This window comes from Elephas maximus, chromosome 17 (assembly GCF_024166365.1).
Source record: "Elephas maximus indicus isolate mEleMax1 chromosome 17, mEleMax1 primary haplotype, whole genome shotgun sequence".
NCBI classification, from domain to species: Eukaryota; Metazoa; Chordata; class Mammalia; order Proboscidea; family Elephantidae; genus Elephas; species Elephas maximus.
The window spans coordinates 72715055-72737600 of NC_064835.1; the positions used below are offsets into that span (position 1 = coordinate 72715055).

General features: G+C 39.5%; 1 protein-coding gene across 1 annotated transcript in view; it reads left to right on the forward strand.

Moving 5' to 3' along the window:
* The first annotated feature begins 556 nt into the window (after positions 1–556).
* PELI1 (pellino E3 ubiquitin protein ligase 1) overlaps positions 557–22546 on the forward strand; it is a 62087-nt gene continuing 40097 nt past the window's right edge. Inside the window, exon 1 of the mRNA XM_049856523.1 lies at positions 557–897. The gene's annotated coding sequence lies outside the window, so the exon portion shown is untranslated. The remainder of the gene's footprint in view (positions 898–22546) is intronic.

Here is a 22546-nt window from a genome sequence, read left to right on the forward strand (position 1 = left end):
TATTGGATACAACTACATTTCTACACGTTTGAGGTAAAGAAAGTTAAATTTAAGATAGAGGGAATTTGGTTGAGGGAAGCCAGGGAAAGGGACATTTGTGCTTTAGGATTTCTGTAAGAAAATTCAGCAGCAGGGAAGACCGAAATACCACGAGGAAGTTAGATTTCATTGGGCACTTGGGAGCGGTGAGGTTAGGAGTTGAGGGTGGAGCAAAGCAGGAAGGAGCAGCCAAGAGCGGGATCCCCAACAGCACAATAATACAAGACCCGGCCTTGTTCAGCCAACAGCAGCACTGAATATAATCTCTTTCGTTAGTGTGTCGGTCACCATGGTAACGGTGGGGCGTGGGCAAGTCTCTTCCCCATGAGCATGCGCAGTGCAAAGCGAGCCCCGGAAGGGTCCCCAAAAGCAACGTGCGTATCCCTTTTTTCTTCAACCGGAGAACTACAACTCCCAGGAGCCCTCTCGGCGCGGCGGGAACGCCTACCGCAGAGGCCCTGCCCTGTCCCCCTCCCTCGCCCCGCCCACCCACTTGTCCCCTCCCCTCCCTCCGAGTGTGTGTCAGTGACCCAGAGGCGGTGCGAGGCGGAGGGGACCGTCGGGGGGCGCCGCCGCCGCCGCCTCCACCAGCAGCACCAGCCCTGCCGCGCGACTGGATTTGTCTCCAGCCCTCCGGGAGCGCGCCACAAAGCGGGCCCCGCGCCTCTCCCTCCGCCCGCGGCTTCTCAGCGCTCGGCTCCGCGGTCAACTTCTCCTCGCTGGGCTTGGCCGGCTGGCGAGGAAGGCGGCGGCGGCGGAACGCCGGGCTGTCTCCTGGCGCTCTCCGCACACACAATTCTCCCGCGCTCTCTGGGTCTCGGGGGCCGTGCCGGCATTCTGGCCACCAACAGTCGTCCGGTGAGCGTGGCGGCGGCCACGGTGTGCCGCGGGAGGGCTCGCAGCGGGGCGGGCGAGGGGTGCGGGGGAGGCGGGCGCGCAACTTCCTCGGCGGCTTCGCGGAGCGGCCGCCCGGCTCTCGCCCGCCCGCGCGTCCCCGCGCCGGGGGCGGCCGTGCGCGGAGTTTGCGGCGCCTCCATCCCGCGCCCTCGAGGAGGAAGCGCCTTTGTCAGGAGCGGGCCCGGCGCGCCCTCCCCCACCGGCGGGAGCGGCGCGCGCGGCCAAGCCCGAGTCCCCGCGCCCCTCGCGCGCCGGGGACCCTCCGACCACGCTCCTGTCCCGGAGGGGAGCTGTGCGGCCGGCGTGGAGGAAAAGAGAAATGAAAGGGAAACAAAGGGGGCGACGGGTTTTTCTTTTGTTGGTGCGAATCTGGTAACTTCTTTCTCCTTCCTTACATAACGCAGACTCCCAACTTAGTCATTCTTTTTATTGTTATGATTATTGTCATCATCCCTGCGTGGCCCTCGCATCTCCTTTCATCTTGGCATCTCAGCATTTTAAAAACACTAATTAATTACACCTCCGGGGCCCCTGCGAAGCAAGTTAATGAGCCCGTTTCTGTAGGTGGGTAAACTGAGGTTCGGGAGAGCTCTGTAATTGATGGATACCCTTGATCTTCTTCCGCGCTGGTGTCTGAGGACCTGAAAGCGTTTATGAGTCAGAGTTCGTTCTCCAGTGCCCTGTGGAGAAGTTAAAGATGCTCATTTTATTTACATGTGAACTGAAGCCTAAAAGAAGCCTGGGTAATTGTTAGGTAGTTCAGACAACAGTTTTTCTTACATAGTGGTTTCAATCTTAAAACCTCAAACTTATTGAAAAAAATGCTCCGAGTTGGAAAAATACCGTAAATCATAAACTCGCCATCTACTTTAATTTTTCTGTGTGCGAGTCACGAGGCAGGAGAGCAGTGATGGAAAGAGGGACATATTTTTAAATGTACGTTTAACAGATTTTGATCACTACACACTGGGAAATGTATCTTGCTTTTAACAGCACCAACAACCTTCCCGTAGTTTGGTCATCAAATTGGATATCAATAAATATTATCGAACGCCTTACAGTAATGTCCTGGTTGTGTCAAGGACTGAAGCTGTAAGCATTAGAAAAGGACTTCTGTTTGTTCTGGTTCAAAGACTTTACTTTTTTCTTGCTCTGCAAAATGTTACTTGGGTTTATAGCAGCCGATCTTTTGTTTCAGAACTGGCATTGTCTTTTTCTACATTGAATATGTATTACTTTTCTAATGCAGGAGAAATGCTGGGTTTTTATTTAATACAGTTTGCATGGTAATGTGAGTTTAAATTTTTGAATTGTGAAGAAGATTCGATTTCTCCAGTTTTTCTGTTTAAGCTCGTGATATGTTTTGTTTATACCTTACAGAGAAGATGTGATCCGGTTTACATCTCTCAAAACGTTGTTCTTATTGGACAGATACAGCATAGAAATTCCTCATGGTTTTTATTCACACCAACAATCTCTCTGGACTAAAATACTTAACTCTGTGGACAAGCTTGTCTTGGTAGTTGAGCAAAACTGAAAGGTACCAGAAATTAAAATCTAGCATCTTTTCTCCTCGTTATTTCTTGCGGTAAATGATGATCAGAATGGTCGTAACCCGGGGTGCTTTATCCATTTATCTTTAATTCTTCTTGAATTTAATTTTGTATAGTTGCCCCCAGATTTTAGATTCTGGTGTTGGCATCAGAAAATAAAACCTGTGTTATTTTGATGTTTGTCCCCATGCCTTTAACCTGTCCCTTTTCTCTAGTGTCTTAAAAGAGATCTTGAGTTTAAAACGAACAATTGGAAAATTGAACAGTTAAAGTGTATGGAAAGTTGCATGTAGTGAAGTGGTTATAATGTCTCATCTAATAAATTTACAGCTTTTAAAGAGGAAACCTTCGCGTAGGTTTTAATTAGCAAGGTAGAAGTGTTGTAACGTAATAGTATTTATTGACTTGAAAAAAGTGAGCTGTAGGTTGTGCCTTAGTGGCAGATTGTGTGTGTGTTTGTATGTGTGTGTGAGAGAGAGAGATGATCTGTGCTCTTGTTAACAGTTAAGTGATTTTACTATTGGTTATGTTTAACTTTTTTTGTAGCACTCACAAACCAGATTTACCAGGAGTATTTGTATTTTAAGGAAGCTGCTAACACAGTGTCTTTGCTCAGTCACTTGAGTCCAAAGGCTGGATTTAGTGTTGACTGGCTAAGTCTGGCATGGCTGGTTTACTCATTTCTTTGGGACCCCTTAAAGGAAATGACTGAAAAGTACAGGGTGGGAAACTGGGTCTAGTACTGCTGAGGCAGATTTAAAGGGGAAGCATAAGTTTGTTTCTACTTGACATCATTCACCTTCTTTTCAGGTTGTCATAATGTCACTTTGCTATTAAGACTTCTGGAATAGGCTTTGCTGTGGTTGTCCAGTAAGTCAGGTGATAAGGACTATAGTAGTTCTGCTTTGTGAAAACTTAGTATTTTTAGACAGAAGTTTCTGTAGTTGATATTTTAAGCCAAAAGACTTGGATTGAAAACGATCTATCATACTCACATGTATCCCTCTTACCCTGGCATATCAATATAGATTTATTTTAGTTTTAATTGAGTCAGAAAAGCTTATATGGATTACTTCATGCAGTTTAATTGTATATGATATATTAAAATTTTAAAATAAGAAATATATGATGGCACTAAGGTGATTGTAGGAGTTTTCTCTGGAAAAACTCTGCTATTCCAAAAGTTAAAAAATGACAGAAAAACAGCCTTAAAAAGGAAGGAGAATAAAACATATTTAAGAGTTGAAGGAAAGAAGAAAGAAAATCAAAAACATGACAGAAACCTGATGAAGGTGTTTTTAAAGAGTACAATATTAAAAATTTCTGCCAGCCTTTGTATATGTAAGGGACAAAATTTTAGCTAGTCTGTGAACAGTGAATTCTACTTAGCACTTTCTGTTTATAGATCTCTAGCCATCTTTTCCAGATTCCCTCTAAATATATCACACAGGAAAAGTAAATAAGGAGCCATTCTTTCAAGGGATTTGAGTTGTTGGAGATTTTTTTCACACTTGTGGTGGTGGGGTTTGTTGTTTTTCTTGAAGGTTGACCTCTGCAGAGAAAAATTTCCCCACAAGTGGGAATTGACTCGATGGCAAGGGTTTTTTTTTTTTTTTTTTTTTTCATGTGTGGGAACCTCATGACAAGAAATATTGGTCTCTGAAAGACCTGGATATGATTTCAAGTTTGGCTACTAGCTTTTTTCATGTTACCTTGAAGAGATCACTTCTATGATTATTTTTTCCTCTGAAAGGTTGAAGTAATTGCCTAACATACTACGCTTGTTGTTATTAGTTGTAGTTGAGTAGGCTCCGACTCACGGTGACCTCCTGTACAACAGAAGGAAACTGTTGCCCAGCCCTGCGCCATCTTCGCGATTGTTGGTATGCTTGAGTCCATCGTTGTGGCCACTGTGTGTTTTGAGCGACTTCCAACCTAGGGACTCATCTTTCAGCACTTTATTGGACACTATTCTGTTGTGATCCATAGGGTTTTCATTGGCTAATTTTTGGAAGTAGGTCACCAGGCCTTTCATCTGTGTCTGTGTTAGTCTGGAAGCTCCACTGAAACTTGTCCACCATGGGTGATCCTGCTGGTATTTGAAATACCAGTGGCGTAGCTTCCAACGTCACAGCAACACACAAGCCACCACAGTGTGATCAATTGACAGAGGGGTGGTGAATACTATGCTTTGTAGCCTCTGACTCCTTTTTTTTTGTTGTTGATTTTGAATGAATTTACAGGTAATAAAAAGAAAGCACAAAATTTCTTGAGCAAATAACAGAGAATTTGTTTTTTTTTTTTTCTTTTTCAATAGACGTAAGTGATCTAAACCTATGAAGATCTGATTGGAGCCTTCAGTTAGCATAGCTACCTTCAGAAATAAGCTTATAAGAAAAGGCCTTCATCAGATGATTTAAGAAAAATGTGAATGATTCTAAGAAGACCTGATTATTTTTTCAGAATATCATACAAGCTGGTTTAGTTTCTTTTTTGCCACAATAAAACTCGAAGGCAACGGGTTAAACCCTGTTTTGGAGAAGAGTACTGCATAGCATTCCGTGTTATCATCCCTGCGGTACTTTTACACCTCAAAACATCATTTACAGAAAACTAGAACATGCTGTTGGTGCCTATAAATGAGGAAAATCATAGTGTCTATCTCATCCCCCAGTTAAACATTCATGTAGTTAAAAAAAAAAGTTTAATTCAGTACACGTAATTTACTTCCTTTTGAAAGAATTTGTTGCTGATTTTTATTTTATAATGAACCTCTTGGGATGTTGCTAATTCTAAAAATATGTGGTACCCCAGTTTCCCACCATCTTCTGCAGTGTCTTTTCTTTTTTTGGCTACAGTTTGTTCTTTCCCCTAAATTGGCTAATCTAAGCTAGTAAATGTTTACATATAGTTGACAAGAAATACAGTCAGTAATCTATCATGCTAAATTTCAACATAGAAGGTGCATTGAAATCTGTGTTAGAGATAGAACTACACTTTTTTTTGAAGGGGGCTAGAGTAGGGATAAGAAGCCCTGGTGGTGCAATGGTTAAGCGCTCGGCTGCTAACCGAAAGGTCGGCAGTTTGAACCCACCAGCTGCTCCGTGGGAGAAAGATGTGGCAGTTTAGTTTCGTAAAGATTTACTATGAGTTGGAATCAAAGTGAAGGCCCCCAATGACAATAGCAAGAAATGTGTGTGTGTGTGTGTGTGTGTGTGTGTGTAAAACAGGGAAGAGAGACCATGTGGAATGTATGAGGTGATGGGAGGATGCAGTTTTAAAAGGTAGTCAGAAAAAAAGGTGGTATTCAAATAAAGACTTTTAAGAAGACAAGGGAGCACATGTTATAATCTTGGACAAAAACATTCCACGCAGAAGGAATTAGCAAGCGCAATGGCCCAGCGATGGGAGCATGCCTAGAATGCAAGAAGCTACAAGACCAGCGTAGCTGGATTAGAGTGAGTGGGAGAGAGAAACAGGAAATAAAGTTAGAAGTGTACAGGAGGGGTAGAGGAGATCAGATTGTGTAGGGCATGGCTGGCCATCCTTGCTTTAGAGCAAGAATATTTATTTACACACTTACCTAGAATAAGTGTTCTACTTTAGCGTAGTCATCCTTGAACCTATGCATTTACTCCGGCAGTAGCATTACTCAAAATACAGTGAAACATGCCAGAGTTGGAACCTGTGTAAGGCAGAAACCTGCCAGAGAAGGAAAACCCAAATATTTTCCACTAAAACTAGCAATAGAAAAGTGGTAAGATGGCGCCCTGTCAAAGGTGGGCAACTTGCAAGACCCAGAAAAACAAAGCAGTCGTTTCAGGTTATGGCTCTCACAGGTTTCACTGTATATATTTTTGAAACTAGTTTTTTTTTTTTTTTTTAATTGCCTGCTAAGCCAGTTTAAGAGCCATGCATGAAAATAACTTATTACTTTATATTTGCTCCTTGTTTTGAAAGAAAAGAGAGAGTATTCACCACATGATACCTCTCTCTTAAAATCAGATATGACTCAGGATTTTGACAAAAAGAAGACAAGAAATAACTTCAGGCTATTTCCAAAAAACAGACCTACTCTGAGAAGTCAGTTACTGTTTCTGAAAATCAGATTCAGCCATAGACTAAAGGAGAGTTGTGGTAATGTTCTGGGCAGTTACGACATCATGTGGGATAAGGTTATAACCTTTCAGAATGACTGGTATGCAAGGGATTGTTCTCATTTGGATATTTAATTTCTATCTGATGTATTACAAAAAAGCGTAAGACCATACAAATTTCTTAATACTTTAAATAAAACAATCATTGCAGATAATTTTCATTTATTATGTTTTGCATTCAGGATTGGCATCTGTAACGTAATGAAATTGTGTAACTTTATTGTTGCTGTGGTATACATTTGGGGAACAGAAGACTAACACACTGAGTGTTTACGGTTGAATCCAGCTCTCAAGTCTTCTTGTATTCATCCTTTGTTTTTCAGTTTAGTAGTTGCTTCAAGAACATGCTCGTTTCCCATAAGGGATTTTTTTTTAATCTTTACTGTTAAAATTATAGAAAAAATTGAATCCCATCTAAATGTTTGAAAAACAAACAAAAAATCATAAATGTGGATCTTTATTTTGTCTTCTACTCAGAGGACAATATACATGTAGAGAATACTAGTTTTGAGTAATTATTATACTGGCCCATTCTTTATAGGAATAATTTTTTTACCCTGAAAAACACATTTCAGTGACTTTTACCCTGCTGATAACAGTGAATAAAGAAAACCGGTTTTTATCTAGTCATTTATGTATAATGGGGGGAGAGGCCAGGAGCACAATGTTTTCTTATGTATTTTTATAGATGAAGTAGAGTTTTTGAACAGTTATTGTATAGGAAATTTTGTCAAGTGACCATTGAGAATGAAAGTATATAACTGTATACGGAATACCTTAACAAAATTTATTTTAAACATTTTTCAATGAATTGTTAAGAATCTAGTTCTTTAATTCATTTGGAGTTTTTGCACCTTTGGGGAGTGTGTGTGTGTGTATATATATATTTTCCATATACTGTGCATACTATCTGGATAGAGCAGCTAGACTGGATTATTTAATATGCTTTAAACACTAGCTCATTAGCATGGAACACAGAACCCAAGTTAGGTTCCTGGGCTTTCCATTAACTCTGAAAATCTTTAACAAGCAATCTTTGATTCATCTATAAAATAAAAGTGGCAGTAATTTTTCAGAGAAGACCTTGAAATTGTATGATGGTGCCTGTGCTGAAGTGTAGCTCATTTTAGAAATACCTTTCAATCTCTTGATTTGGTGATAGGACTGTGAATCTGTTTTTCATTTCCATTCTGCGGAATAAATAACTTGTGATGGAGGAGGAAGAGAAAGAGGAGAAAGGGAAGGGAGCTAGAGAAGAAAAAAAAGAAAAAATTGGCTCTCACAAATAGTAAACATGACCATGGATAATTCTTATGACTTGGATCTACTTAAGAGTCTATGACCTAATAGCTAAGACTCAAATTTTATAAATTAAGTAAAGAACATAATAATACAGCTTCCTGTTAAAGAAAAAAAAGTTGCTTTACAAAAGGGACTTCTTATTTTTCATGTTGACTTAAACATTTTTATTGTTAGTTGCCATCAAGTTGATTCAGACTTACCGGGACCCCAAGTGTTACAAAATAGAACTGTTCTATAGGGTTTTCTTGGGTGTAATCTTTAGGGAAGCAGACTACCAGGCCTTTTCTTCTGTGGTACTGCTGGGTGGGTTCAAAGTGCCAACCTTTAGGTTAGTAGTTCAATACAAACCTTCTGCACCACCTAGGGACCTTCACTTATACATTATGGCCAAGATAAAACCTATACTTAATTTTGGAATCAATAGTAATAAACAGTAATTATTATTTGAAAGTTCAGTTTATTGTTTAAGCTCTGTATTTTTGCAGCAGCGGGTTCCAGTTAATGTTTTATGCTTGTGCATGACAGGATACTCACAATTCCATGTCACTCTCACTTGAATCTCTTCATATGTCTGCCACTAACTCTTTATTGTCCATTGTCAGCTTTAGTTGTGCCCAAGTGTACTTCCACAGTGTTTTCTACCTCTCTCTGCCATGCTTATAAAGTGGACTTGGAATAAATTAAGGGCCTTAAAACAAGTAACATGTAGATGGCAAGTGTTCCGCTTACTTTTCCTACTGGTGTTTTATCTGTTGCCTCCTTTTAATTTTTCCTTGTCCCCCTTTTTTTTTTTTTTGGTGATTTCTGGTGGAGATGACGTATTATGTCAGTTAGGCACCAAGAGATCACAATTTCATTATCTCTTATGTCAGGAATACTTTTCGAACTGAATAATGTAGGGAAAGGAGCCCTAGTGGTGCAGTGGTTAAGTGCTTGGCTGCTAATCTAAAGGTCGGATGTTCAAACCTACCAGCCACTCTGTGGGAGAAAGAAGTGGCATTCTGCTTCCGTAAAGATTTCAGCCTTGGAAACCCTATGGAGCAGTTCTACTCTGCCCTGTAGTATCGCTGTGAGTCGGAATGGACTTGAAGGCATTGGGAATTTAGGAACCTGTAATAAACTTATTAATTTGAAAGCTATGAGTTAATCCTGCCTCCGTCCAGAATTTACACCTGAACTGGCAAAGTTAATATTAGAATTAATAGCTTAGTGAAATTTCAAAAGCTTTTTCGGCTCTTGATGTTGGTTGTTTTGTCTGAAAATGTCAAGCAATTGGGGCCTATATCGCTTTAGTAATAGGTAATTATAAATGGTAAACCTTGGGGGAAAACTGTGTCTGGGCTTCCGTTGAGCGTCTCTTTTTACAGTCAAGAGGGAAGGATAATAAGTTTATTTTCGTTTTTAACAATAAGTGAAGACAATTTGAGATGCCTTGTTGATTCTTCAAAACCTTAGTGCTGTTTTCCTGGTTACTATCCCCAGTACTTTATGTTCCCCTGGGTTTACGCCAGATTTAATGAACTGCATGATTTTTCTTTTTTTTTTTTTTATGTACTGGAAGCACTAAAGGCTGATTTTCTTTTATTTTAGACTACAGTTAACATTATGGATTTTTCTTCAAATTGTTGCTCATTGTCATTGTTAGCCACTCTCAAGTTGATACTGACTCATGGTGACCTCATCCACAACAGAACAAAACACTGCCCAGTCTTGCACCATCCCCATGATAAGTTGGGTGTCAGACGATTGTGATCCATGGGATTTTTATTGGCTGATTTTTGGAAGTACATTACCAGGCCATTGTCCTAGTCTAGTGTGGAAGCTCCTCTAAACCTGTTCAGCATGATAAAACATACAAACCTCCACTGACGGGGATGGTGGCTGCACATGAAGTGTGTTAGCTGGGAAGTGAGCCTGGGTCTCCTGCATGCGAGGTGAGAATTCTACCACTGAACCATACTTCCAGTTTACCAACAAAGGACCAAAACCTCCAAATTACAAAACTAGTTAGAAGTTTTTCATGAGAAAAGATGTTAAAGATGTGTGTTTTATAAAGTAGTGGTTGCTTCTAATTAGAAATCACAGTCCTAATTAGAAATGACAGCTTCCTGGCCAACTGACTGGAAGAGATCCATATTTATGCCTATTCCCAAGAAAGGTGATCCAACCAAATGTGGAAATTATAGAACAATATCATCAATATCACACGCAAGCAAAATTCTGCTGAAGACCATTCAAAAACGGCTGCAGCGGTATATCGACAGGGAACTGCCAGAAATTCAGGCTTGTTTCAGAAGAGGACGTGGAACCAGGGATATCATTGCTGATGTCAGATGGATCCTGGCTGAAAGCAGAGAATACCAGAAGGATGTTTACCTGTGTTTTATTGACTATGCAAAGGCATTTGACTGTGTGGATCATAACAAATTATGGATAACATTGTGAAGAATGGGAATTCCAGAACACTTAATTGTGCTCATGAGGAACCTTTACACAGATCAAGAGGCAGTTGTTTGGACAGAACAAGGGGATACTGATTGGTTTAAAGTCAGGAAAGGTGTGCGTCAGGGTTGTATTCTTTCACCATACCTATTCAATCTGTATGCTGAGCAAATAATACGAAAAGCTGGACCATATGAAGAAGAACGGGGCATCAGGATTGGAGGAAGACTCATTAACAACCTGCGTTATGCAGATGCCACAACCTTGCTTGCTGAAAGTGAAGAGGACTTTGAAGCACTTACTGATGAAGATCAAAGACCACAGCCTTCAGTATGGATTACACCTCAACATAAAGAAAACAAAAATCCTCATGACTGGACCGATGAGCAACATCATGATAAACGGAGAAAAGATTGAAGTTGTCAAGGATTTCATTTTACTTGGATCCACAATCAACAGCCGTGGAAGCAGCAGTCAAGAAATCAAAAGACGCATTGCATTGGGCAAATCTGCTGCAAGGGACCTCTTTAAAGTGTTGAAGAGCAAAGATGTCACCTTGAAGACTAAGGTGCACCTAACTGAAGCCATGGTATTTTCAATCCCATCATATGCATGTGAAAGCTGTACAGTGAATAAGGAAGACCAAAGAAGAGTTGACGCCTTTGAATTGTGGTGTTGGTGAAGAATATTGAATGTACATACCACGGACTGCCAAAAGAATGAACAAATCTGCCTTAGAAGAGGTATAGCCAGAATGCTCCTTGGAGGCAAGGATGGCAAGACCGCGTCTTACATACTTTGGACGTGTTGTCAGGAGGGATCAGTCTGTGGAGGAGGACATCATGCTTGGCAGAGTACAGGATCAGCGGAAAAGAGGAAGACCCTCAACGAGGTGGATTGACACAGTGGCTGCAACAGTGAGCTCAAGCATAACAACGATTGTAAGGATGGCTCAGGACCGGCAGTGTTTCGTTCTGTTGTGCACAGGGTCGCTATGAGTCGAAACCAACTCCATGGCACCTAACAACAACAACAATAGGCAGACTTTCATGTATCTGAAAGCTTTTTAAATTTACTTATTGCCTTACTGTCATTTTCATTTAAGAGGGTGAGTCAGTTTCTAAGCTAGTCTATCAGTTCACCAAAGGCGCTATGATGAATTTAAAGGTGGGCTCTTAAACTGTTCACCGTAGAGCAGACCCGTGACTTCACTGACGCCAGACACTTTTTTTTCTTTTTAAATTCCTAACTGACTCACACAGTAAAAAGAAAATTGTTTTGCTAAAGCTCCTTGGCTGTGTGTCTTTTTAGAAATGGCGTGTCTGAATTTATTTGCATATAGTTCAGCCCTCGAAGACCAGTCTTTTAAGGTGTTAGCCAGAGTTTGCTCCTGAAGCTATCTTTAAAATGGCTTCCAGAGAGGATTTGCTAGGTTTCAGAACTGTGAAAAGAGTAGGCTGTTAATGATTCAGTAGGCCCCCTGACATTTTCCTCCCACCCCTTGAATTGAAAGCTCCTTCGTTCGTAGCATCTAGGTACCAAGTCATCACGGGTAAACTTCTAAAGAAGAGTTGTCATGTGGAAAAACTCACCATGAAGTAGATTTGTCAGAAAACAGTCTGAATCAGAGATCATTCATTGCTCAATCACAATGATACAGCCTAGAGGTTTGGGACTTTATTTAAATCTTTGAATACACTTGCTCATGTGCCTTTATTACAGGACTTGTAACTTCTAAGGTATTTATTCCCAGTTATATATTAATAGGTTTTATTTTTATTGTCTATTACATGGAAAAAAAAAAAAAAAGACCTGGTGACTTAGTGGTTAAGCGCTTGGCTGCCAACCGAAAGGTCAGCATAATACCCCACTAGCCACTCCATGGGAGAAGGGTGCAGCAGTGAGACACCCAGTCTGCTTCTGTAGAGATTACAGCCTTGGAAACCCTATGGGGCATTTTTCCTCTGTCCCATAGGTCGCTATGAGTCGGAAGCGACTCAAAACAACCACGGGTTTGGTGTTTTTATTACATGAAAAGTATTTTACCTTTTTTTCTTTTTTAATTGAATAAATTTATTAGAGAGTAGAGGCAACGACATACAGATTAATAACCACAGAAATCTGGAGACCCAGTGTTCTGGTCCATTTATTCAGTGTGTACTCTGATATGTTTCACTTGACCTCTCTGGGCCTTAGTTTCCTTATCATTACAGGGTCAGCAGCTCTGTTGCACTTATGCCATCATGCCTCTTTGGAACCCTTGGCAGATATAGCTAACAACTGCCCCCAAAACAGCTTCAGACTCCTCTTTGATACAGCAATATCAGCAGCTGTGTGGCTGGCAGTCTAGATGAAATCTGCTTTTCGTCTCAACTTTATAAGGTCTCTTCCAGTTCCAAGATTTTAAATATAATATATAAATATATAAAATAAAAGAATCCCTCTTCTTTGTGAGTCTTCACTGTCTCTTAACACTGAGTTTTCAGGGTTAAAATCTACTGTATGAATTTAATAATTTTTTGTAGTCAAGGATAGGATGTTTATGTTTCATGTGATATTAAAAACAAATGATTAAAGAAAATTCATGTGGTTGCTTAAAATTCAACTGCTTAGTGATAACTTGATTTAAACTCATTTCATGATCTGTCTCATTTTGTTACCCTTAACGTTTCTAAATAATCCTTGAACCACTTTAACTTATCTTTTCTAAGAAAGGGAAGATTTCAGCAAGGAATGCAATCCCAAGAGACAATAGTGTCGAGAAAAGATTTTTAGTAAATGAAAATGGAACTGAGACCCACTTGGGCAAGTAAATTGCCCCTCCTGTCTTTTGCCTTCCCTAAAACAGCTGGAGAAAATCCTTTTATTTAAAGTCCTAAATGTTCTGTGACAAAAATCGCAGATTAGTGAATTTCAAAATGTTGTGTCTTTTGGAAGGGCACATAAAGAAGGAGAGTAAATACTAGATTGAGAGATAAGAAACCTGAGTTCTAGCTCTGCAACTGGTTATTGTTTTTTTTAACCTGATCAGTGTCTTTATAACTGTAAATGGAAATTGACTGGGAAAAGAAATCCAATAATTAAAATAAATAAATAAACCTTTATTGGTGATTATTACTTTCTAGACGCTTTGTTTAATTCTCATCAACAGCTGTATCAGGTAGGTGATACGTTATTGAGAGGTAATAGAGTGAATGGTTACACATACAGATTCTTAAGTAAGACTGCTAGGTTCCAATCCCAGATGCCATTTTACCGCTTATTAGCTGTGTGACCCCAAACAAGTTACCAAACTGATCTGGGCCCGAGTTTCCTCATCTGTAAAACAGACATCATGTTACGTATCTCCTAAGGATGCTATTAGAACTTAAAGAATTAATGGGTAAAGCTCTTTGGAAAATGCCTGGCACTTACGATAAACACTGCATGTATATGAATTACTAGGTTTATTAAGTTTATTATTAGGTTTGCAGGTGAAGAAACTGGACCTCAATGAGGTTGGTCCAGCTATTATATATGCCTAGTCTTTTTTTTTTTTTTTAGTCTGACTGCAGAACTCCCTTAACCATTGTGTTTTTATTTCATCTCAAGTAAAAATAGTCTCAACCTCTTGTATACAGACTGTGTATAAATGGTCTCAGTGTGATTATAAGAGTATTGTACTTGATTCCAGTACTCACACTTGGTGCTTAAAATATTCTTGTGTTGTGGATTCAGTACAGATCTAAAATATGCAGGTGAAGCTCATTTCAGTATGATCTGAGAAACGCAAGGATTACATCTTAATCTTATTTTGTTTAATGTACATTGTTTTTTTGTCCCCTCCTTTTAGCAGTTAAGTCACCAGAATCCCTGGAAAGTAGAAGTACTAATTTTATTACTCTCACAGTGACTTTAGTTGTTGTGATTTACTTACTCTGTTAAATCTTCTTTTGCTACACATTCTCAGAATGGCTCAATAACATGCCATATGCACATAATAAAATCAGTAATTTTATGAATATGATTAATCATTGCCTCTTTTGAAATTATGTAGTGATGTGTCTGTTGTTAAATGTCCAAGATATTTCAGCTTCCAAGGAGTTTTCCTGTGAATTTTAATTTTATCAGCTGCTTTTTGAATAGGAACTTTGATTTTAATCTTTTGATGTCTTTGTATTAGATTCTGTATGTAGCTGAATCTGCTTAATTTCATAAGCTTTAGTCTCTGACACTCATTTAGGCTTCTAGTAAAAAAGGACATCTGGTTACTGTTTAAAGCTTCTGTAAGTGATTTACCACCCCACCCTCCCACGCCCCCTCCCCCCCCCAGTTGCTTGTTGTTACTTTCTTTTTTTCCATTGTGGGTGTTTTATTCCTTTGTGGCAAAATTTTCCTGTGTATTAAGACAATATAAAGTCAGACCATGTAAAGTCATGTAGCCTTTGAACTTGGGGGAAGGGGAAACTAGAGAGGTGGGTAAACTTTGAAAAACTAGAATCATCTATGAGGAGGAAAGTCTGTTTTTATCATATTTTTGGGGACTGAATTCAGTGACCTAATGGATTTATTCTTAGGGAAACAAACACTTAAAATAGTTGGTCTATCAGTTAAGGCTCTTTCTATTGGGACAGAAAACTCAACTCAGACTGGCTTAAGCAAAAAAGGGAAACTTATTGGTTTGTGTAACTGGTCCAAGGTTGGTGTGACTTCAAGAATGGGGTCAACCCCAGGCTCAAAATACTGTCATCAGGACTCACTTTCAGTATGTTTCTTAGCATGTTTCTTCCGCATTGGCTTTATCCGCGAGCACTGCATGAGCAAAAGATAGCTTCAGCCCCTCCTATGTCAACCCTCATAGGGGCATGTTCGTCTGCGAAGAGTGACAGTCTCTTTCCTAGAAGCCCCAGCGAAAGCCTCACACATCTCATTGGTCTGACTGGGTCATATGCCACTACCATGGTGGCCAGGGGAATGTGAATCTCTGATTGTCTGGAGCTGAACCAGATGCCCAGGTATCAAGTTTGAGAGTTTAATCAGTTCCATCGAATACATGTGAACTGGTTTTCTCCAAAAAGGAAATGAGGATATCATTATACCAGAGGAAGGGTAGATGTTTGCTAGGCAACAGAAAATAGATGCCCTCGACACTTAGTACTACCTTTACCATTTTAAGGGTTAGCACTCAACTGGGAAAAGCCAGTTATTTTCTGATTTAGTATTATATTTAATACCAGTTTGGGTTTGTACACATTCACTTCCAAATTACCATTTTAAAGCAGTATATAAATGGGAATTGCTAGGACTTTTCACCTCTGAAGAACTTTGAAGATGTTTTAGAATTAAAAATTTGGTGCTGCTTTAGCAAACACTGTACTTTTAATTTTTCCATCAGCTGCAATAAATGATATTTGTTAATAGCTAGTTCTTGTGATGTAGGACAGTGTTTTCAAAGCTATATTAACATGTTTTTCTAGGTGAACACTTTGCTTTAGTGCCTTAAGTAAATTGACCTTTAGACCAAGAAACTTAAAAAGACCTCTCCGAGAGATTCAGGGCCTTGGGGAGAGATGGAGTAGGAGTAGGGGATGTTGAAGGTTATAACAGGGGCTTTACATGTTGATTTCTTTGACTGATTTTAGTCTGAAAATGAAAACTGAGTTCTTACTGAAAAGGTAAATAAGATATGTATTGTATGGTTACTCTTCCTTTTTGATACCAAAAATATGAAATGAAATAGAAAATGATACTTACGTTTCATCCTCTAATACAGTCATGTAGATAGCTCCTCCTATTTCTTATGTTAATGTGTGTATAAATGAGTATATCCATCACCAGAAGGCTTTAACCTTCTATAGCCTTTGAGAAATTTTGCTTTTTTTTCCTTCTAAATTTCTTGACACCGTAGAAGTATTTGTTAATGCTTTATCTACAAAATTAGAAATTTATTTAACATCCTCTTTTTCTTTATACTTCGAGTACTAGGTGCTGCAAAATGAGCAAGACAGTTTCACCCTTGGAAGAGTTTTCAGCGTAGTAGGAGGTAGCACAAGGTTGTATATAACTGTGAAACAAAACTAGATATAAGGTCTATAAAAGAATTACATAAAAATGATGGGAGTTCAAAAAAGATTACACCCAGTTGGTAAGGAAAGACTTCCCAACTGGAAAAGGCATTTCAAATAGGCCTTGAAGGATTATCAGAATTTCTTACAGGTGAATAATGATAGTATTAACAACAGTTACTGTTTACTGAGTACGTACTACATTTTTGTCAAAAATGTGTAGTATATATGATAGAGAAACAGCCACGTCACTATAAGTTTGGAAAGAATTTAAATTATGGTGGATCTAAAATACACATGGTTTAAAGCTTAAAAATTAAAAGTGTTAGTGCTGAGTTGACACACGTCTCATGAGGAGCTTTACATTTCAGCCACCATAATAATTCTTCATAGTGTAAGTAATAGAGTTAAGAGTCATTTCTAGCAAATATTCCATTATATTAAAATTGTGTCTCTTGAAGGTAATTAGTGATTTGCATGAAAACTTAATAGTACATAGATTGCCTGTAAAAGATGCTAGTTTAATAACATTAATTAAAGAAATTTCTGTTACTCTATGTGGATTAGCAATACCAGTAATTGAGGACTGTGTATCCTACATCATCTAGAATTGGCAGTATATATTGTTTGTTTTTATATATGGCTGTCTTACTTATCTAGTGCTGCTGTAACAGAAGTGCCACAAGTGGATAGCTTTAAAATTATTTTCTCACAGTCTAATAGGTTACAAGTCCAAATTCAGGGGTCAGCTCCAGGGGAGGGCTTTCACTGTCAGCTCTGGAGGAAGGTCCTTCTTACCAATCTTCCCTTGATCTAGGAGCTTCTCAGCACAGGGACCCCGGGTCCAAAGGACACATGCTCCTGCTTTTCATTCTTGGTGGTATGAGGTTTCCCATGTCTTTCTGCTCACTTCTCTTTTTTATATCTCAAAAGAAATTGGTTTAAGACACAATCTAATCTTGTAGATCTCGTCAGTATAGCTGCCGCTAATCCATCTCGTTACATCATAGTGATAGGATTTACAACACATAGGGAAATCACATCAGATGACAGAATGGTAGCTAGTCATTCAATACTGGGAATCGTGACCTAGCCAAGTTGACAGACACAGTTCAGACCATGACAATGTCTTTAAGCATTTTACAAGTAAAGGATAGCTCATTTAAAATAGGCTTTTATAAAATACAGCGCAACTTGTAAGGATGGCATGGCGGGGGCGTTTGACCTCGATAACTTCACAAGGGGAAAGGAGAATCAAGATTAACAGCTCGAGGCTTATCCCTTTGATGTGAAGGTCAGTCATACCTCCTGTCTCTAACCTTTTTACCAGTTCTGTCACCAGCCGTCCCTCTTACAGCGCCCTCTACTTGTCTGCTGGGTTTAATGAGTCCGTACAGTGGCCACACACAACTCACAGACCATACTCATAGTTATGTGGTTTATTAGGGAAGTAACAGGTTACAGTTCGGGTTCAGGAACGCTCAGGATCCAGTTCTTCAATCAGGCAGCCTCTTCTCAGCCATGCCCTCAGGCAGGTCTCTCTCTGGCCTCTGCCCTGCAAGTGTTACAAAGCTCTTTTAGCTTAGCTGCTGAGTACCCAGAGGCACCCCACTCCACCAGTAAGCCTCGGCCTGAAGGCACTCAGCTTTCTTGCTCCATGGGCTGAAAAGCCCACCGTACTGTCTCCTGTCAGTCTTCTGCCTCTGCTTCCCCTGTTTCTCTGCCACCATTTCTCGCTGTCTTCAGTGTTACAACTATCTCAGTCTCCTGGTTCCAGGAGCTTCTCAGCACAGGAATCCTGGATCCAAAGAATGCACTCCACTCCTGCTTTTCTTGGTTGGCTGTGGTGAGATCCTCTCTTCCTGCTTCTGGGATGGCTAATTGTAAGCCTAGCAGGATGGCAACACTGACCAATCCCCTTGTTAAGGTTCCACATACTTTATTTGCATGGCTCGGCCCCCACAAGAGTGCCACGTACCTTATTTACATTAACGGTAAGCTATCTAATCACCTTAGTGGGCCACAAGCACCTCATTTGCAAGGTCCCATCCAGTCATTTGGTGAGAGTAACAAAGACTATGGCTAGAAAGGCCATATTAAGTAATTCACTGCTCTGCAGACTTGAAATGAGTTCTCTTGGAAAATTTACAAGCAGAATAGTTAATGAAGAAAACTTTCATAATCACATCTGATAGTAAAAGGTGCATCAATATATTTGATGTCATTAACAATTTAAGTCTTTTAAAAAAGATATTAAGAAAACCTGGCAAAGCCTATTCAAATATGGTTCTAATTCAGTTTATTGACTTATTATTTGAAAAACAGTCCAAATAAGTTTAAACAAATAACATCTCTGAATTTATAGTATTCTGAGCCTAATATTTTTTAATTGATTGCCAGGGATATATAAAAATGCCTCCATTTGTGTTTTTCTACAAAAGATTGTTCTGACAGTAAGTTTAAGTGATTTTCACAATTTATTGCTGTCTAAAATTTCCCTTGACTTCACGTTTTGTTCTGTATGTCTTGGTTTGTTTCTTCCACCTACACAATGTTGGAGGCAAGTGAAGGAGGAGTCACAAAGTAATACAGTGAATTTGAGAACCTTGGGTTTTTTTTTTTTTTTCAAAACAAAATAAATGTTTATTATAAGATTGCTTTTTATTGATTCCATAAAAAAGGGCTTTTGGCAACTGTTCATTTAATGTGTGAATAACCTAACTGATTTAGCTAGAATGAATAGGAAGCTTTGCCCTTTGACGTTGTAGATCCTTGGCTTAGTAAACACAGTGATGGTGGTAGAATACTCGAAGGTAAGAAAGAAAAAAGTTTAATAGACCCAAATACCAGTAATTTTATATTTGTGTCAAGGCCTTGAGAGAGGAAGAGCAATATGTTAACTAGAATCTTGTTTATATTTCTGTTATGAAAAACAATCACATTAACTTATGTAAGGAGCCCTGGTGGCATGGTGGTTTAAGCATTTGCTGACCAAAAGGTCAGCAGTTTGAATCCACCAGTTGCTCCGTGGAAACCCTATGGGGCAGTCCTACCGTGTCCTATAGGATTGCTGTGAGTTGACAAGTTGACAAGTTGACATATGTGAAAATTTTAATAGAGAATCCTTGCCAAGAATCGTAAGGTATATGAAATTCAAAGTTGTGTAGAAATTTAAAATGCTATATCCAGTCCACTGCCATTGAGTAGATTCCAACTCATAGCGACCCTATAGCACAGAGTAGAACTGCCCCATAGAGTTTCCAAGTATCATATGGAAACCCTGGTGGCATAGTGGTTAAGTGCTACAGCTGCTAACCAGAGGGTCGGCAGTTCGAATCTGCCAGGTGCTCCTTGGAAACTCTGTGGGGCAGTTCTACTCTGTCCTATAGGGTTGCTGTGAGTCAGAATTGACTCAACGGCACTGGGTTTGGTTTTTTTTTTTTTTTTTTGGTTTATATATCATATACTCTAGAACTGCAGTGAAGACGAGGCATAATTAGGGTAAATCGTTAAAGATAACAGCTTGTTGGATGCCATCAAGTCAGTTCCGACTCATGGCAACCCCATGTGTGCAGAGTAGAACTGCTTCATAGGGTTTTCAAGGCTCTGACCGTTCGGAAGCAGATGGCCAGGCCTGTCTTCCAAGGCACCTCTGGGTGGGTTTGAACTGCCAGCCTTTTGGCTAGTAGCCGAGAGCTTAACTATTTGAGCTATCCAGACACAATAAAGGTAACAATAGAAGAAAAATAAGAGTTGTTTTAAAAAGACTTACTCCAGATGTCACATTAGTCCAGCTCAGTCTGTAACTCTGGTTAGAAATGTAGAATTTTAAGAAATTTTGAGGTCCTGGAAGACTAGAAGAATTTTATTCAGTGGGGAGGGGAAGGTGAGGAGAGAAAGAAATTTTGGCAGCAGTTAAAATGTATACCAGAATCCATTGCCATCAAGTCAGTTCCGACTCAAGGTGACCCCACGTGTTAGAGTAGAATTGCTCCATAGGGCTTTCTTGGCTGTAATCTTTTTTTCTTCTCATTAAAAAGTTTATACACATATTGTTTTGTGACATTGGTTACAGTCCCCACAATGTGACAGGACACTTCCCCTTTCTACCCCTGGTTCTCTATGCATTCGTCCAATTCCTGTCCCTTCCTGCCTTCTCGTCCTGCTTTCGGACAGGAGCTGCCTATTTGGTCTCATATTTGATTGAACTAAGAAGCCTGTTCCTCACATGTATTAATTCTTGTTTTATTGGCCTATCTAATCTTTGTCTGAAAAGTGGGCTTCATGAATGAATGGTTTTAGTTCGGGGTTAGCAGAGTTTCTGGGAGCCATAGTTCCAGGGTTTCTTCAGACTGTGTCAGATCATTAAGTCTGGTCTTTTTACGTGAATTTGACTTCTGTTCTACATTTTTCTCCTGCTCTGCTGGGGACTGTCTTTTGTGTTCCCTGTCAGGGCAGTCGTTGGTGGTAGCCAGGCACCATCTAGTTTCTTAGCTGTAATCTTCATGGAAGCTATTACCAGGTCTTCTCCAGTGCTGCTGGGTGGGTTTTTGCTGCCAACCTTTAGGTTAGTAGTCAAGCGTCAACTGCCTGTGCCACCCAGGGACTTAGAAAATGTATATATTGCTTTTTAAAACATTGGCAAATCTTAGTTTAAAAGCATATAAATGTAGCATGTATAACTTCGTAAGACTTATTATGATACGATTTAAAATAGGAAATTTCAAGAAAAAATTTAGGAGAGTGTTTTTCTTAATTTTATTAGCTCTTTTATAACAGGAATGTTTCTCATTAATCTTTCAATTTGTAACTCCTAGCGCAGGACCTGACCCATTGTGGGCGCTCCATAATGTTTACACAACTGTCTTGAATTTTAGAAATTTCAGAGTAAGGCTGATAATTTTTCTGGGCTTTACAGCAATACACACACACACTCATCTTTGCATCTTAGCTTTGATACAAATACGTTCTCGATTTTGAGTGTGAGGAAGACTGGTTGAATCATCTACCACGTCATGGTCTGAGCTGAAATTACTTAAAATGAAACTGGATTTAACAGATAGAGGTCCTTATCTTCAGGTCTCTAGAGTCTGGAATCTAGATCGTAAATTACATCAATTTGGGGAGTCTGTTTTTATCTGAAATGATTGATTGGAAAAAAGTATGTAAGATGGAGAACCAGTTTGCAAAAAGGATCTATTACTGTCTAGTGGGCACCCACCCACTCCACTGCCATCGAGTTGATTCCGACTCATAGCGACCCTATAGGACAGAGTAGAACTGCCCCCTAGAGTTTCCAAGGAGCACCTGGCGGATTCGAACTGCCAACCTCTTAGTTAAGAGCTGTAGCAGACGTAATAAATGTAGTTAGAGAGAAGCTAAATTCTGACTTTCAAATGTTAACTGAGGCAACAACCTAGATTTTCCAGATTAGTTTCAGTTTAGGATACAGTAATCCTTTGACAGCAAGAAGAAGAACTATGGTTGACAAACATGCCGTTGTCGCATGTTTGGGGAAAAACAGTCAAAACAGCATTAAATGAGTATACTTTTAACACAACAAATAAAAGTTTCAGAACACATCTACTACCAGTTCAAGCTGTATTCGTAAATGTTAAAAACCTGACTCACCTTCTAACATTCTGTAGTAAACATGGCAGGATGTTACTAAAACATAGTCTTCCAACAAATTTCATGCAGAATTGTGCTGCTTTGAAAAGTTTTCGAATCAGTGTGGCTTTTGGAATTTAATACTTCGTTGTTGTTGCTTAACAGATATCAGCAGAAGGGTTATGTAACAGTCTGGGATTTTGCAAATTAGCATGATTTAAGGGAATGTTTTTCTGGCACTGGTAGTCTTCCATTGTTCAGAGAGTAACATTCATTATTATTATTGTCAAGATGATAAAGAGGAATCAATAATTGTCATATCTTTTGTTTACACTGAACTAAACCATGCTTTTTTTTAAGGGAGATTTTATATTTTGTTGTACAGATATTTAAAATCATAATCAGTGAGTGATTTCTTTAATTTTGTGCCACTCCACACCACCCCAACCCTTACCTTCCATAGGTCAACTCGTGCTTAAATTTGTCCGAATTCTCAATACCT